Raw genomic sequence first — 17722 nt, forward strand, 5'->3', positions numbered from 1 at the left:
TTTTAAATTGGAAGGGAGAGTGATTTTTCTCTAGCAGTGCCATGAATTGCTGACATGGAGTGATTTGTGTGGAGACACTCAATGGATTTGTGCCTTTGCCTGACTAGAAATTTGAGGGATTTTTACATTGAAAGAGGTGTCAAAAAGGATCACACTCATAAGGAAACTTGAGTCTGACCGGGCTCCGGCCAGCGGAAAGAAAAGTTACCTCTGAATTCAATTATCTGCAGGATATCTTTGTCCTAGGGTGTCAAAAAGACTGCAGAATGGTCAGCCAACACCACCACCAGACTGAAATGGCTGGGACATTTCCTCTGCTTTGACAGCTCCTCTTTCCCTTAAGTGGAAGGAGACCGACCCAAAAATACCATGAAAGATGATGAAAAGGAAACTGCTTGGCTACAGTTTCTCCTTGCCTTTCCCTGCTTTTTGCAGTCTCTTCCTCTGACTTTTCTTTTTTAAAAATTTCAGTCCTGGCAAGCAATACTAAGAGGTTCCAGACAGACAGGGATGTGTCAGACATACAGGTGAATCAGAAAATCAGGCTTGCACCTCCTATGGTTGCTGGCACATGTTTGCTTTAGAAATCTAGGTGGAGACCAGAGTTTTCTTTTTTAGTTATCAATGCTCTTCTTTTCTCACAAAAAAAATTAGATGTCCTCTTCAAAGGATTCCCTGTTTACCTCGTTTTAATCTACATCCCTTTGGAGGTCAGTAGGAGAGCTGTTTTGCTGATGCACAAATTTATTCTCATTGGTAATTCAGGGCCTTGATTTTTGGCCTATAATGACAACAGGTACCAGTCTAAAAAGTACTTCATCTTGCTTTTTATTGCCAGTAGAGTTCAAATGTCTTACATGCTATGTGGAGACCCATTACACTTAACAATTTTTAACTCTTTTCTGAAGCCTAAATGGAAGTTTCCACGCATCTAATGAGTAACAGGATACAAAAATTATAACTGTAATTAAAAAACACAACTTGTAGTCTTTCACAGTATTCTAAGTTTCTTTGTGTTTAGATACTCAGTTCAAAATTGTACGTGCTAGACCTCTTAGTGGTTAGAGAAAACAGTGGGGAGTTACTAGTCTGGAGCCAGAGGGTGTCCGATTTTCATTGGAAGCTGGAATATCCAAGGCAGGAGTTGGAGAAGCCAAAAGTCCTTCAGAATAATTTTTCTGTTTTTCAAAATAAACAAAGGAGGATTCAAATGAAAGCAAAGCTGGGACAGACTCCCATAGGAGCACACAGCATATTCTGGCAGAATCCTGGGGCTCTTTTCTGCTCTGATTTATATCAGCAGGATAAACACTCTTTATTATTTACCAGCTGCCAAGGACCAGCAGAACCTACAGGAAAAATATGATTCACTAATCTACAATACATCTATTTCTTTGTTACCTTGTCATTTCCCCAGCTCTGTGCGCTCATGATCGCTGTGCATATGATCTGACTGACTTCTCCAGTAGGAAAAATGAGATCCAGTACAAAGTCCTGCCTCCTGGCACTCTTTGGTCCTTCTGCAACAAACAGATTTTACAGCAGCTGAGATACGGTCCCTATAGAGCAGATAGCTACACCAATGCCTTACACCACTGATCATGTGTTGTATAAGGACAAACTGTACAACTGTGATATAATTCATCACATATGATAGAGTTACACTGGAGTAACTGCCTCTACAGCCATAGAATGCTCCACCAATTTAACTGTACTGAAATCATCAAATCAATGCCAACCTCACATTCAGGCATGTTCTTAGAAATCCAAACCTTAAGCAGGAAGTTGCCTATTTCCTTAAACTCTGATCCAGATTCAGGGGAAGGTCTCCCCTCCAGTTACATGTCTGCCTTGTCACCCATCACAAATGGCCAGCTACGATCCCCAGGGCAGCTGGGGGGAACTGTTGTTCTTCAGGATATTTTTCAGATTACAAATGCATCTGGATCAGCACAAAGTCCCATTCCTTCTCCCCTTATTCACTTTCCTCCAGTGTCTTCGGCTGCATGGCAAGCTATTAGGAGCTGAGAGTTGATCAGACTCTGCTCATCTTGCATGACAGCAAGACTGTACTGCACTGAAGCCTCTGGGCAGCCTCTTAACAACATCTGATTTCACTCTCTTCTCCACCTACACCAGTGCTTTTTGCATACAGGGAAGGTACACTGTACAACACAATTATGTGTATCCTGTAAAGAAAAAACTCATAATGGACTCCTTTTTTAAAAAGAGAACTAGTTTTACTATTTACATACTATTTACATGTTACTTCATCCACTTGTAATTTTTTCTGGAGATTAGAATACACCATTCTTGGCTGTTTAAAGCAATTCTTGAAGTAGCATATTTGTTAAAGTTCTTTCTGCCAGACACTTTAAGCTATACAATGCGCTGCTGCCAATAGGTCACTTCCTACAAATAAAAGCTAATTGCAATGTCATAGACATCAAACACCAGAATAGACTCAAGGTCTTCTATTCTCAGCTCATCATTTTACTCCTCACACCCAGGAAATTCCAAAAAATTGTCCCAAAAGGGATCTCTAGAGGTTATCTTCTCCATTCCCTTGCCTCACACAGTATCAACTCCACCTACACCATCCCCAGTAGCTATTTTTCTCCCTGTGCAGACACAGCAATGAAAAGGAATGCCACCTTAATTTCCTCTGGGGCCAAGAGAGTTGGAGATGGTCAACACTGGAAGGTGTTCAGCATATCAGTGAATGGAGAAAGACCTTACTCAAAAGCAGAATTTTCCATGTAAAACACAGGAGATCAGAGATTTAGGCAGCTTCATGCTATGACCAGGTCAGTCTGTCTAGCTGCTACTGAAAGACATTCATCTCCTGGCTCCTAGTTCCCTTTCCTCACTGCTCCAGTCCCAACACCTTGTCACCTACTCCTGTCTTAGTCCTTACCTGATCCCACTGAAGGCTGATTCACACAACTAGCCCAGCTGTAACATCAGTATTCTGGTGTTTAAACACTGTGGAATCAAACTAGCTCAAGAGAGGTGTAAAAGCAACAGAGGAGCACAGAAATGGGAAAATGTTTATGGTGTGGAGGAGGAAGCAGGCCCCCCACAAACACCTTTCCTAACTACTGTATCAGGTTTAGTTGTAGCCTGGAATGGCACCATCAGCCTGCTCTGGGCTCTTTAAGTAAAGGCCTATGCTGTCACTGCTGCAAAAACAGCTGCCCCATTGCCAGCTGCAAAGTCCACTCCCCATCCCACCCCTCCTTGCGCTACTCTATGTGTCTGTGCACCCTCACAAGCAGCCAGGCAAAGGAACCAGGGCTAATAGTTGATGGGATATGAGGAAAAAGACAAGGCAGCTCCTGTTCTGTAGGGATGAAGCAGGGCTGGCTCAATGCCTGCTTGTAAAGCGAGTATAGAAACCGTGCCCCAGGCCTGCTTGAAGGACATCTGCAGCAGAGCTGTGCTCTGTCTCACCTCCCAGGGCAGCCATCAACCTTTGTGGGCACTCCCATAATTAGCTAGCTTCCTTTCCAATGAACGTGCCTTTCCAATGTGCCTTTTTTGCCCCATCATTAATATGCATCTTTTAGCATTTTTAATATGAGATTTTAATGAGAAGCGTCAGGAAAATGTTTTGTTAGCCAGCACCTGGGGGGAAAATCCATCTATTTTATCTTCAGTATGGCACTGATTGCTCTCATCACCTATGGCTGATGTTCTAGTCAACTACTCAAATGTGCTGGCCAAGCAGCACTTCATGATTTATTTAAAAATTCATCTAAAAAGAGGCAAAAAATGGAGGGAAAAAAGCTAGAAGTTGATATATTAAAGTCATAATTGCCTGCCATGATTGGGGATTTCATGGGAGGTATTTTTGGAGGCAAACTGATCAGAAATCAGGAGCTCACTGGTAATTGTTATGTCCATGTTAAGGGAATGGCATTGGGAGGGTTGACATAGAATAATGCCAGTCCCCTGCTGCTCACCTATCTTACACAGTAAATACACCAACTGTACATTCATTATGTTTTTTTAGCACTCCCATTGCCTCTGCCTTCAGTAAGGTGCTGTGGCATCCTACAGCCACAGTACAACAGCATTTGTCCAAGATGTGATCTCTCTCAACACCAATTGCTGCTGTTGGTGTTGCTGTTTTTATCATCTGCAGGCTAATTTTGCAACAAGACCAGAGCTATCTCCCATGATGGCTCCAACCTACATTATGTACTCTAGCACCATCACCTGCTTGTGCTCCAGGAAACTGGATCATCAGGGAAAGTTTTACATCTTATGCCTCTTCAATAACATCTTGGTACCTGCAGTGACTTTTCATCTACTGGCATCTCATCTGTAAATCACAGAGCCCCAAAGGAGCTTCAGGCAGTGGGACGTGGGGGAAGGGTGAGCAGCTGCAAACCTTTACTGGTAGCAGAAACTGAACTCCCTGGCCATTTCTGTTCACAGCCTGTGATATGAAAAAGCTTGGTGCAAACAAAAACATGGCAGAGGAATGCTATGCTCACAGAAAAACACATTTTTCTCGGCTTCTGTGAAGGCGCCGTGGCCTGGAAGACAAAACGCTACTGCTGAGTGAAGACTGCCTGCCTGAGCCACAGTCTAACCAAGCACTCTGCTTGGACTTGGATTTTCCTCGAACCACAACCCTGCATGAATTCTAAATTATCCAGAGAAAGGAAAGGCAGAAATGAGGTGTTTGTGGTGAAACAGTCTCCACTTAAATAGAACCGAAGCGACAAGGAGTTTTCTGCAGGCCTGGTGAAGAGACGCCTCGCGGGGCAAGGACGGGGAGGTTGGGGTGACCCGGAAAGCAGGATGGGCAGGATGCTCAGAGGAGCAGGAGGGACATCTGCTAACAGTCAGTGCTGCTGTCAGTGCCTGGGAGATGGGGAGATGAGCCATGGCCCCGAGCTAGAGCAGATTTGGCTGTGACACCTCCCAGGCCCTGGTCAGGCCTGCGGGAGGGTGTCCTTGGTACTGTCCCATGGGACAATTCATTGTCAACCCCCTCGACTTGCAGGCAGGAGTTCTGCCAGCCCAACAAACAAAACCTTCTCTGAGTACACAGAACCGTAGTCTCTGCTGGAAATTACTTTCTGCAGTCCTGGGGCCTCTCTCAAAAGCCAAGTCAGCATTTTTTCCCTGTCCAGGTACCAGAACTACAGTTCAAATTGCACTGTCACTCGTTGAAGGTGTCTAACAGAACTCTTCGCTATTGGGAAATTAATTTTGTTGCAGTGGAATTGTTTTACAAGTCTGTGACAATTTCATGGAAGTTTTGCTTCAGAGATAAAGCTGGAGAAGATAAATATCCTACACTATTAAAAGACCAGATTCCCCTGAACAAAGCCTTGGGGTGTGACCTTGAATCTACTTCTTGTAAAGTTTTTCTTTGCAGTGTCTATGTCAATATTTTTTAAAGATTGTGTCAAAATGAAATGCTTTTATCTATCAGAAATCAGCATTTCCTAGCATATTATTTCACAGGAATATCTATATTTCATAGGCAGAGCAGTGAGTACTGACTTACTGATTTTCTACATTAAAAAGTAAAACAGATACTGCATTTTCCACATGTCCCAAAACTATTATCTGTGTGAGCCAAAACTCTATTTTCTCATACTTTTTACTAGGGCAAGTGGGTAATTCTCTGCAGGAATACACTTAGTGGAAGCAGTAATTCAGGAGTACAGCAATCTTCCTAGGGAAGGTGTCTGAATCTCCCCTAATGTTTGACCTTCCTGTAGCCTGCAAAAACGCTAATGACTCTAATGCCTCTCACACTCTGTGCCTAATGACGGCCACTTCTCTTGCCAATTAGATGAGATTAGGGGAGAGCTGTCTTGTGCATACTGTACATGACAGCCTATTCCTAACGCCGTATATTGCCTCTAAATTGGCTAATGCTGAATTCAGGATGGAAATGGAAAGCTATTTGTGGGAGGCTTGTCCTGAGTCCCCAGCAGGGTGTGAGAATTTGTACTTAGTGCTGATGGTATGGTTATGCTGCATTGCTGATGGATGTAAAAGAGAGCTGCCAAATAGAGACTCCAGAATCATTTCCTAAATAGCAGCGATAAAAATTACTGTTAGAGACCAAATCTGCACTGTTTTCTTATTTTCTAGGCAACTTTGAGCTGCCTAGGGAAGCAAGGACATTATTTGCCCTCAGAGTATCATTATGTGAGTTTTTGTACACTAAGCTTTTTCATACCCACCTCACAAGAAGGAAGACTGAAAGGGAAAACCTGGCAGGAGATTGAGAAAGAAGAAAGTGGAGAAAGAAGAAAAACAGTGGAGCAGGCTCCCCAGGAGCGGATAATGCGAGAGCGCCGTCGCGTCAGACCACATCGGATCGCTGAGCGCTCAGAGGTGTCTTATGAGCCAATGAAAAAAACCTGTCCTAGAGTAACCAAACCCAATTCTCACGCATTCCATTCCCTTTCTGGAGTCTAGGTGGGTACTGCTTTTAAAACACAAATTTTGGAATAATATATCATCTTCTGGTTTGCCTTATCTATTTTAAAAATGACGTTAAATTCTTGTCAGTCAGAAATTTCTATTAAAACTTTGTGTTGCACAAAAAATAATTATTTTTAGCAGCAGAATTTTCTTTAAAAACTTTTTTTTCCTGCTGTTTGACCAAATGTTTCAAACCAAAACATTTCAAACCCTTGGAATATGAGTTACAACAGAGTGGATTGTATTTAAAATGTTGTTGGTATTTATGTTGTTCAACTTTTCTTCTTTTCTTGATGTGTATTTTTTCTTCAAAATTTCTTTTTTTTAAATTCTTCACAGCACTGGAAAATTTACAAGAAAGAAATCTACAATTTAACTGCTCTTTTTCAAAGCTGATGAAGTTGCATGTTAGCAGTTTCAATTTCAATCATTTTCTCCTCAAACCAGTTTTTCTAATTTTACATAATCCTAAAAAGTCATATGAATCAAAATTAGAAACTAAAAAGTGAAATAAAAGCATTGACATTCTAAATGTTGTTTGCTTTCAGTGACCTAAATTAAAAACAGCAAAAAAAAAATGGTTTTGGGAGAAATAGAAGAAGGTGTACAAACATTAAAAACTGTAAAACATCCTGCTGTTATTCACTTGAAGGTGAAGCAATTTTGTATTTGGGGCTTTTATGTGAAATAGTTTTGCTGTTTGTGTAGGGGCTTTAAGCCATACATATGTTTTAGCAGTAAAAAAACCAAACCAAAACGAAAAAAAGGTATATTCAAAGCTGCTCTCATTTTCTCGAGCATGAGTGGAAATTATCCTTCCTGGTGCCTGGAGTAGATACACTTTTTTTATTGTACAAACAGAAAATACATCTACCCTCCACAAGCACTCGCTTTAGTAAGAGAGTTTTTTTAAAAGAGGAATGTACATAAAACTGTTCAAAGTGTATAAGAATTAAATCTCCTTCAGTTTATTTTCACATATGCTGAGTGCCAAAGTCACATCACAGACAAATCACATTTTAAAACAAAAAGAATGTATATCTGTTAGCACATTCTTATTTGTAATTTTTTTTATTTACACACTCTCTAACATAGTTCTGTGCTTGGCAATCCAATCTAGGTTTAACTTGCACCCTCCAGAAACTATATTTGTTTACAGTTTGTTCCCCTTGTTGGTCACAAGGAAGAATTTGTTTTCAAGCAATTTTTAGATCCCCTCTGCCCTCCTGTTGCAATTCAGTTATATCCTATCAGAAGACTCTGCCTGATATTCCCAACATTGGACTCCTCTACTGGGGAAAATCTCGGGCTCTATATTCTTTCTTCTTTATCTTCAGCTAAATAAAAATTAAAATTATTTCTAAGAAAGATTGCAAGATATATTTGTCTCCTTTAACTTCTTAATTCTGGTTTATACTATTATGTTAAGATCAAGAACATGTTGATTACAATCTCAAGATTATAGAGAGTGTGATACAATAAATAAACTAAAGAATACTAATCCCTTCATCCTTCATGTTTTTGCCATCTTTACTAAATTTCATGCTTATCATCCTGCAACATGAAGCCATTATTGAGAACTTTTTTTTCCTCATACTCTTTTTCTTGTATCCATACTCAAGTCTTTGCCTATTTCCTGTTTCTTCTCTTTCCAGATATTAGGCTGAAAATGTTGTACAGGATCTTCACGTAGAGACAGCTTTTGTCATCTATAGCTGGGACTCTCTAGACACTTCCTTGTTAAGTTTTATTGGTGTGTTGGTTTAGAGGAATAACTTCAGTTGATATTTCTAGCTGTGTAGAACTGGAAATTCATGTCATAACCACAGTAACAATCTCCACATTAATAATTAATTAAGCAACCTGCTTCTATTTTATCCCCAAAGCTCCCAGGAGTATTTTTCACAGTGTAATGCTCAGATTTGTTTCCTGTGGTATACTGAACCAGAAATAAACATGACCTGCCATCACAATATCTCTTGTTTATCTCTTGTGACGTGATTTATGGAGGAATGGGAAATTAAGGTTGAAGAAATCAATATTTCTTTTGGAGGACTGCTTTGCCTCCCCACCCCACAGCTGTGAGATCCTGGGGAAAGTCACACAGCAGATCAGATGCTGGTTCATCTGCAGCCAGTAACAGAATATTTTGGGCAAGTGTATATCCCACCAGGTCAGCTGCTAATATTTCACTCTTGCTTTTCAGCGAGCAGGCAGGCATGAGATACTCTGACTAAGACCCAACTTGCACATTCCCACTAAAGCTTAATTTGGCCGCATTGCAACATCTGTGTTGTGCTGAGTCCAGTATCTCTCTGTGCTACAAGGGTCAAACTCATCTATCATCACAGGCAGCAGTTTGGAAGATGGTAACTGCTGCTGCCTCCATTCCAAACTTACTGACAAAAAGAAAAGAAGAAAAGGACTAATTCATACTTTAAAAGGTGTTCAGTAGATGAGGCTACCCTTCTAGGCAGAATCAGGCCAAGTTTCTCCCCAGATATTTCTCCCACACAAGAGGTGCATGCCCTTGAAATTTAATAAAGAGAGCAAATGACACTCCATAATTTTCGTCCCAAGCACTGACTGAAAGGTGACATTACACAATAAGAGTAAATCTCCTGCTCCGCTTATACCAGCCAAGAACCCAGAGACATTTCTGCCATAACTCCCAAACCAAAATAGCAATTGGTGAAATACAACCTGCATGCTGTTGTTAAAAACAAGTGTGAGTATTGTAGTTAATGCTTGGCAGCAAGCCGGGGAGCCAAAGTTCACCAGAGGGGCCCCGCTGGGGATTCCTGGAGGCACTGCATAAATCTTTGCTCCACTCCCTGTCACTAACACGCTGGGAGTGTATGGGAGCACCCTGAAAAATATGCCCCAGGCTCCCAGCAGCAAACACCAAGCACACGTCACAGGCCCAGAATACATGGATGGATACATGTCCCCTGTGTGCATGCATGCAAAGAGGGGCAAGGGGCAGCTCTTCACTTGATGCAACAGATAATCAGTTCTTCCTTCAATGCAATAGGAAATCTTGAGCAGATGATTGTTAACCAGTTGTGAGGACTCCTTTGGCTCTTACTGGGGTTTTATGTCTGATAATCGTGACCTGATCCTTTCAGTCCTCACTGGCTCAGCAACCACCACCAGTCTTCCTCAGTAATTTGGTTTCTGACTCAATAGCTCAGAGTCACATCTTCTAGGGAATCATTCAGTCTTATTTTAAAGATTCCAAGGAATGTAGAATTTACCTTCTCTATCCCAAAGCTAAATGCGTCCACTTAAAGCAACCTTATTGAAAAGCTGTACTTTATATTAGATTTGAATGGTTTGGCAGTCAAATCTTGTTATACCTTTGTCTGCTGGACCAAAGAGCCCTGTAATATCAGGTATCTCCTCTTCACATAAGCAATTATAGAACATGATTGAATTGTTTCTTAAGCTCTTTTACAAGTGAAACAAACAGATCCCCTCTAATCTCTCATAGTAAGCATGTTTTCCAGGCCACGATCCATCCTGGCAGGAATCAAGAGGCAGCTGAAGTCAGAGGACCTACACCCATCCTCGTCTCCTTAGAATCTGATCCCTAAAATGCTAATGTGAATATTTACAAACTAGAAAGTGCTTAGGTGTGTAACTAGACGCATTCTCCTTTCATACCTTTTATTCAGTTCACAGAAAGCATTCACTGTGTTGACTGCAAGCGCTCCCATTTTATATAGAATATTCATACACCTATTCAAACACACAGACTACCTGTAAATGCAAAACTAAGCAAAATTCAGAATATTTATCCAACAGAAAATTCTAACATCTCACCTTCTTATTTCATCCCAGCTTAAAACCTGAAATGTTAACACTTGTCAGAGAGAAAATGGCATTTCTACACAACATTAGAGAACACTGTGTTTTCATATTCATCAGTGCAGACATATCAGATCACAGTTTCCCAAAGGAAAGCACTTCCATGTGGATCAATGCTGTTATGATTCCGCATTCCCTCATCATGGTAAATTGCCAGGCAGGTTGGTAGCCTAATGAACATGCTCAATGCTCTTTGAAGCCCTGCTCCCTCTCCTCAGCTGGCTCATGCCTTTGGGGCCAGGGAGGAACAGGGCAGCAAGAAACCTGTAGGGGGCACTGTGTGAAATGGGGACTTTCTGGGAGCTTAGCTCTGGGAAAAGGTTATCAGGCTAAGTTATCACACGGGCATTTAGCCTTATGCTGTACCAAGCTGCTCTGAAATATTTTGGGTAAGCAGAATTGTCTGATCCAGGCTGAAGGATGAGTGAAGTATTTCATACTTACAGTGTGCCCTGCAGAAACTCCTGTTGGCTGCTTTTCACACAGAAAAATATGGGCACAGACATTGCAGAAATGTCTGCATGCATTTTGCACGTAGAAACAGAACTGCCATGTAAACTCCAACATAAACACAAATCACAAGCAAACACACATTCTGAGCACATACAGTCAGCATTGCCAAAAAACAAATGGCCAGCCCAAATACATGCCCAAAATGCCCCCACCATTAGAGGAGATGAAACTTAGGAGAGGATGACTTCCTTGCTTAGAAACGCTCTCTCTACTTACTACGAAGTACTTAAATGTCTGATTTAGACTAGAAGCTAAACCTAATATGGCTAAAATTACACATTATACCCACCAACATGAGGCAAAAACACATAAACATTTAGCTAACCTATGGATGCATGCAAACACAAAGCACGAGTATATGGTATTGTTATTACAAGCACATACCCAGTTTTTAACTCTGCAAACAGAAACAGAAAATCTTTTTGTCAGCTCCCAAAATTTAATGCGGGTCCTGCTTATCTTCTTCATGCCTCTTCTTAAACTGATCACTGCAGAATCAGAAATCTACTTTTACAATGAAAACGTTGCTTTTCTGTCATCAAAGCTGTAAAGATCACATTGAAAACATGAATCCGACAGGCTAAGAAAAAAAAGAGGAAAGTGGTCAAAAGAAACCAAAATCTATCAGTTTCTCAAAACTTATGAGTTACTTACTCAGTCTTGCTCTGTTATTTTTAACCCTGTTGGCAGCACTGCAACAAGCCCATGAACATTAAAAGCACATTCACAAGGAAAACCTAAAAACATAAATACAAGTAGATGTTACTGGCACGGACTCAACATATGTGTGCATATCTTACCACCGCTGTGCAAATGTAGATGTACAAACTCTACGGATGAGGGCCCATTCTGCAGAAGTATGGATGTGTAACACCTGCAAATACTCAGCAGGCATCCTGCACAATAGTCACACCACCACAATTATGCACACACAAACCCTGCAAACCCACGCGCCTACAATTTTGGAAGCACAAAACAGTCTGACTTTCTGAGTAGAAGCAACGAAAATATTTTCATTTGTAATTGATACTTTGAAAGTAAATGAAAAATTTGTTTGGGTTCAAATTAAAATGTCGATTTTTTGGCTAGAAAAATAAATGAAACGCTTTTACGTCAAAATAACAATTTAAAATGACAGATATGCTTCAGTTTCAATTTAAATTGTTGTTTTGTTTTGAAAAAAAAAATATTTAAAGCAGAATGAAAACAAAAATGAGCATTGTATTTTAACGGGCCAACCCAAGACAAAAATACGGTTTGGAGAAAATGAAAACCGACTGGAGAATCTGTAATGAAAATTTTTTCATTCAAGTTTTCTCTTGGGAACCTTTATTTTTTAGACAGTGGTAACACACACGTACAACTCACTTCTTATTCTTCATACACATGTGATCCATAAGAATACTTCATAAGGGCACACTCTGAGCCCTTTACACACACAGAGAGGCACTCATGGGCACTTTGCGTTTGTGCTTTTGACATGTGTGTGAGCATCAAACACACCTTAGCCTGCACTGGACACACACATGTGGTCTCTGTTAAGAAACCCAAGAAATAAAGCCAATTTTAGATCAAGTGAGCTGTGGTCCCCTGGCTCAGGTTCTACTGCAGGTGATTCTATAAACAAAGTTTAGTGCCAACGTGAAAGAACAAATATGCTATAAATAGTTCATGACTTCCAAAAGCCCTTGTCTCTTTCCAGTCCTTCTTCTAAACCAAACCAGCAGATGGGCTGAGAGCACTTCAAACCCTCTCCTTGAAATAAAATGCTGGAAATAAAGAATAACAGCATGAAGGCAGTAAAACAAAATAGGAAAAGGAGGGAGGGGGCAGCAGGGGCAGGGGGAGAAAGGCTTTAATTTATTGGGGAGAGCGCTGGGAATGTAAAAAGAGTGGGAGGGGAAGGAAGAAAGGGGACATCACCCTGCCTGATTGCAATTGTCATTAAGTTGCAGCAGGGGTGTTAAGTTGCAGCGTGGGTGCAAGTGCACGCGGCCCACCTCCAACCCAAACCTCCTCGGCATCTGATTCTTCCCCACCCTGAGTGATTTAATGCCCCGGCCCATGCGGTTTATTTACTGCCTTTTGCTCCATTTAATGGAACCCAGGGGCCTTCACACCAGCACGGGTCAGTGCCGAAGCATTTGTTACCTGTGCCAGGCAGCACACCAGAGGCAGGGGAGAGGGGGGGAATCGGCCACTCAAGCACAAAAAGCAACAGTTGGAGCCTGTGCAGAGGGAATGTGCTTCAGTGTGGATTCTGATTAGTTTTATGAAGCAGGCAGTTGCTCTAACATCTGGAGGGAGTTTGCAAGGAACTGAGACAACACGGGCCTGATGCAGCAGACTCCCCACATAATGGGTTTTTACACCCAGCCAGAGGTGTTAGGAGAACTTGAGAAAATCCCTGAATTCTCTGGAGCAGATTAAGTGCCCTAAACACAGTTAAGGAGGCAATTGGTTTAACTATAACCTTTAGAGCTGCCGAATGTCAAATAACAACAATTTTAAGAGAAAGGACTAGAGAATACTGAGATATTTACCTACACAACAAACTGGGGATTGCAGCAATAAACAAGGTGACACAAATTACTTATAGGTTATTAAAACTAAGATCTAGTGAGATTAAACAAAACTGGAATCACATGTAATACAATGTTTCCATGTGCTGGCTGAAAAATCAGTCTTCAGTGACAGTGGAAAAGTCTCCACAGAAATGAAGCGGCAATGATAGTGTGATAGTGGATCTCCAGGAGAGGTCACTGTGTTATGACAACATCTAAAAAATTAAGTACACACACAGCAGACAGTGCTTGAAGGAAAAAGAACAGTCGGGCTGGGAGCACATAACTCAGGAACAGAAACAAGTTGGTATCATTTACCATGCAGTGAGCAAATAAAACTGTAAGTACCAAAGATATGTTGAAGAGCTGTGGTCAGTGTACAAACATGGAATTCATGCAAAAAGAAAAAATGAAAAAGAAAAGGAAACACGCTGTATCATTCTGAGTACTGCAGTAAAGAAGAAATGTGCTATGCGCTGCTGTTTTTATTTTTTCCCCCACAGGAATCATGCAAACTACTTTCCTATTTGTTAATGGCTCTATAGACTTCTGGCAGCTAAATGGACTGCCAGACATTACAACAGTAGCAATCAGAGACTAAGAAAAGAGGTATTTCAGCAGGCATGGCATACCCAAAAAACAAAATAGTTTGGTTTTCTTTCATAAATTGTCCATGAAAACTATTATCTCCATCAAATCAAATGGGGACACTGTTAAAATTATTAAATTCTTTCAAAGTTGCAGAAATTACTCACTAATCTATTCAAGAGAAAATAAGTGTCCCAGAGGTGCAATATCTGAACAAAAAGCATCCCAGATTAAACTGCTCTCTTGGGAGAAATTTCATCCTGGGAAAAAAAAAATCCCAGGTGTCAAACAGACAAAATTTTATTCAGAAATATAAGAGTGGATGGTCTTTTTCCCTGGAAGCACAGATAAAACTCAAACACACAATCAAAACAGAGCAGAAGAAAAAAGCCCATTGCATTTGTCAGTGCAACATGTGAGAAATTCTGCCACTTTTTTTCTGTATGTCAGCCAAAATAGGTTTTATGGGACTATTACCCAATGTTATATATGTGAACAGGTTATCCTCTTTGTGTTTTATTTTATTCCAAGTAATTTTGCCAAAAAAAAAAAAAACAAACAAAAAAAAGTCCCACCAAAAAACCCCACCCAAACATGATCTGTAGCAGGACTATTTCTATAAAAATTGCACTCTAATTCTAGATGACAATAATGAGTGTTTGAGTCTTATGTGGGCATGACTGAATAAAATCTAAATATTGCAGTATTTTATCATGATATCATGCTGAATCAAAGCACATAGCAGAAGTGTAGATAATGCCAGTCAAATACTTTGAGACAATCAAGAATGACATTGGAGTTGCTGGATAAAGGCAGAAATTGGTGATTTAAGAAGGCTTAAAATATACATGGCTTCTTCAAGAATAGATATCTGAGAATGGGATTCTAAATCAGCATTTCATGTCCAGCAGAAAAAGCATAAAGTCTTATTTTGGTAATTGGACAAACACTTGTTCCCCGATATAATTCAGTGGTAAAAACTGAAGGGTTTAAATGATAAAAATCAAGTGTGTCTGTGAGCTGCTGCTAGACAGTGGATGAGACTATGAAGAGGAATGATCTTTGGGGGTTGATCTTTAGGTTCCTTTTAACTAGATGATCTTTAAGGTTCCTTTTAACTCAAACCATTCTATGATTCTATAATGTTAAAACTATCACTTTTACTGTCTCAAACTTGCCTGGGATTATAGGACACACAATGCTTCTCAGGCAACTGTCACGCATAAAATCAGTTTATTCTTTGCTGTCAGGCTGAAAGCAAGATGAGGAAGAAAACAGCAAAACTCTAAGCCATGTCCCATAAACTGTAAAGCTCTAAACCATAGCATGTGTATGGTTCTATCACCAAGCATTTAGAAAGTTTCAAAAGGAATAAAATCCGCAAAATCAGATTGGTAGCTAGGAAGAGTTGACAGCTTACTAGCATAAAATTTTCCAGTTCATCAAGGCCTCAGCTTTAGACTGCAACAGTACAAAGCTGCCATAGTTGAAGAAAGTGAACAATAGGGAATAAAGATTGCTAGTAGGTAATCTGGCCCTGTAGTCATCTGAAAAATAAAAGAAATGTAATTATAGTGCCTTTCCTGTAAGAAATTTTCATAAAGAAAAGAATATGCACTGAAAAATGCAACTGGAAAAAATGTGAAATTGGACAAGGACAAGATGTTTAACAGTGAATGAAGTAGGGAGTTCATTTATATCACAGGCTTGATTGTAGGGTTAGATGTCTTTTGTAGGGTGCCACACCAGAGCTGGTTTTACCAAGTGAAATGATTTCCACTAAAGGCCATTTTGAACTTTATCAAATGGAAGGGGAGCTGATTGCAAAACAGAAGGCTTCAATTGCTTCAGAGAGAAAATCTGAAAGAGGGATCAGAGATTACAGAGAATTGCCAGGAAATATTTGATAAGCAGCAGACCTAAGGAACTGCTATGTGTCCATTTTCAAAATCCCTTTCTTTCCTGCTGTGCAAAAACAAGAGCATTACTTGGCTATGTGTGAACCACAGAATCTGAAACATCTGGTGGGCGGTTAGACAAAAGGAAGGACAAAGAAGGAAGCATTTATGTATTCTTGTTCCCTCAACAAAATGGATATTTTTCTGCAATGTGTGCTCCATAAGCTCTGCGTATGCTGCAGTATGCGGAAAAGGGGCTAGATTCTGTCTAAATGTCTCTGCTGAGGACAGCTTCAGCAGAGTAAGGGGCCTTGCATATTTCTGACAACAGAATGAATAAAATAAAGGTGTCATAGAGAAATATGATTGGCTTGGATTCATGGGTTTGTAGCAAAGACAAGAGAGATGAAAACCTAGGAGAAAGCAGGTACCAGGAAATGCCCATTAAAGCTGTTTCCAATTTGCTTGAAATGGGAAATACCCGTGCAATGAAAGTCCACACCAGTCAGAGCTCCTTGGATCATGGGTCTCCACAGGCATTCAGCCTGCCCTGCAGCTGGGGATCCCAGAGGGACACTTGGGCTTCTGTGAGATGCATCAGGGTTTTGAATGTGTTCCCATGGTAAAATAGAACAGTTAAGGCTGCCATAAGAGTATGAGGGAGCACCAGGTAAATGATTTTTAAGTGCTTCCCTGGGTTTCCTTTTCCCAGGCCCCATTACCCCGTTTTGGTAAAAATTAGGTGATTTGTTTCCTCCTCCTTCACCCCAGAGATCATCCTCCTGTGAGAAATTATGAGACTTGATATCCCATTTTTGACCTTTTGGAACCATTCATTGGTCCTGCTAATCAAAGGGGTGGCAGTAGGTAGTAGCGAGGAGCAGAGGAAAGTAAATGGGCTTTAAGTGGTGGGGTTTGACCCTTCAGGACTCTTGCAGAGAGAAAACTCACAGGAGAGAGCCTCCTCTCTTCATTTCTCTTGCACCACCTTTGCTGTGGCTCTGTTGCATCAGGACTCTGCTTGTCACTCATTCACCTCTAAGAAAAATCCTGAAGCACAGCAGGAGAGATTTGGAGGTGGTCACCAGCACAGCAGGAGCAGCTGACAGATCAGTCAGCACAGAGCAGTAGGAAGGATTAACACTTTTTGAGAGCAATAGGGAAGGATGTTCACCTTGTGCTGAGTTGAGAAAGGCACACAAGCCTCTTCAACAGAAACTTTCCTGCTGGGGTGGGAACAAAGATTCAAACAAAAACAAATTATTTCTGCAAACTGTGATTACAAGCTATGAACAAAGTACAAAGAGAAAGGGACAACAGCTTCTGTCTGGACAGAAATGTTTAGCTTCCATGTTTCTGGGTGTGGGCTCAAAGTGGGCTTTTTTCACATCCCCTAAAAACTGGACCAGTAGCTCATTTTTGGCACTAATACATATTTGCCTTGGGTCTTTTTCTGACGACAGTGTGGCACTAGGCAAACCAGGGAGAGAAATTATTCCCTGAACACTAGGTTGGACCACTGCTTGCAAACATCTGTCCTGCTTCACTGCTGAGGTGGAGACCTGGGATAGCTGTGCCACCAGCTGCTACTGCCAGTTTATGTACCATGTCATTGAACCCTGCTTGGAACAAGTCTAATTGACATGCTGCTTAAAACAGTGGTAGCAGCCGATTTCCCCCCATTTGCGCAGGGCTTTAGGGACAGCAGGAGTGCTCGTCCAACACAGGTGTCTTGAAACTCTCCCAGTGTCACAGCTTGGTGCTAGAATGGGGAGCTGTAAGCCCATTGTTCAGGGGCCTTTCCAGCTAGGGGTAACGGGTCAATTATTT

The sequence above is a fragment of the Molothrus ater genome, chromosome 2, assembly GCF_012460135.2.
Source record: "Molothrus ater isolate BHLD 08-10-18 breed brown headed cowbird chromosome 2, BPBGC_Mater_1.1, whole genome shotgun sequence".
NCBI lineage: Eukaryota > Metazoa > Chordata > Aves > Passeriformes > Icteridae > Molothrus > Molothrus ater.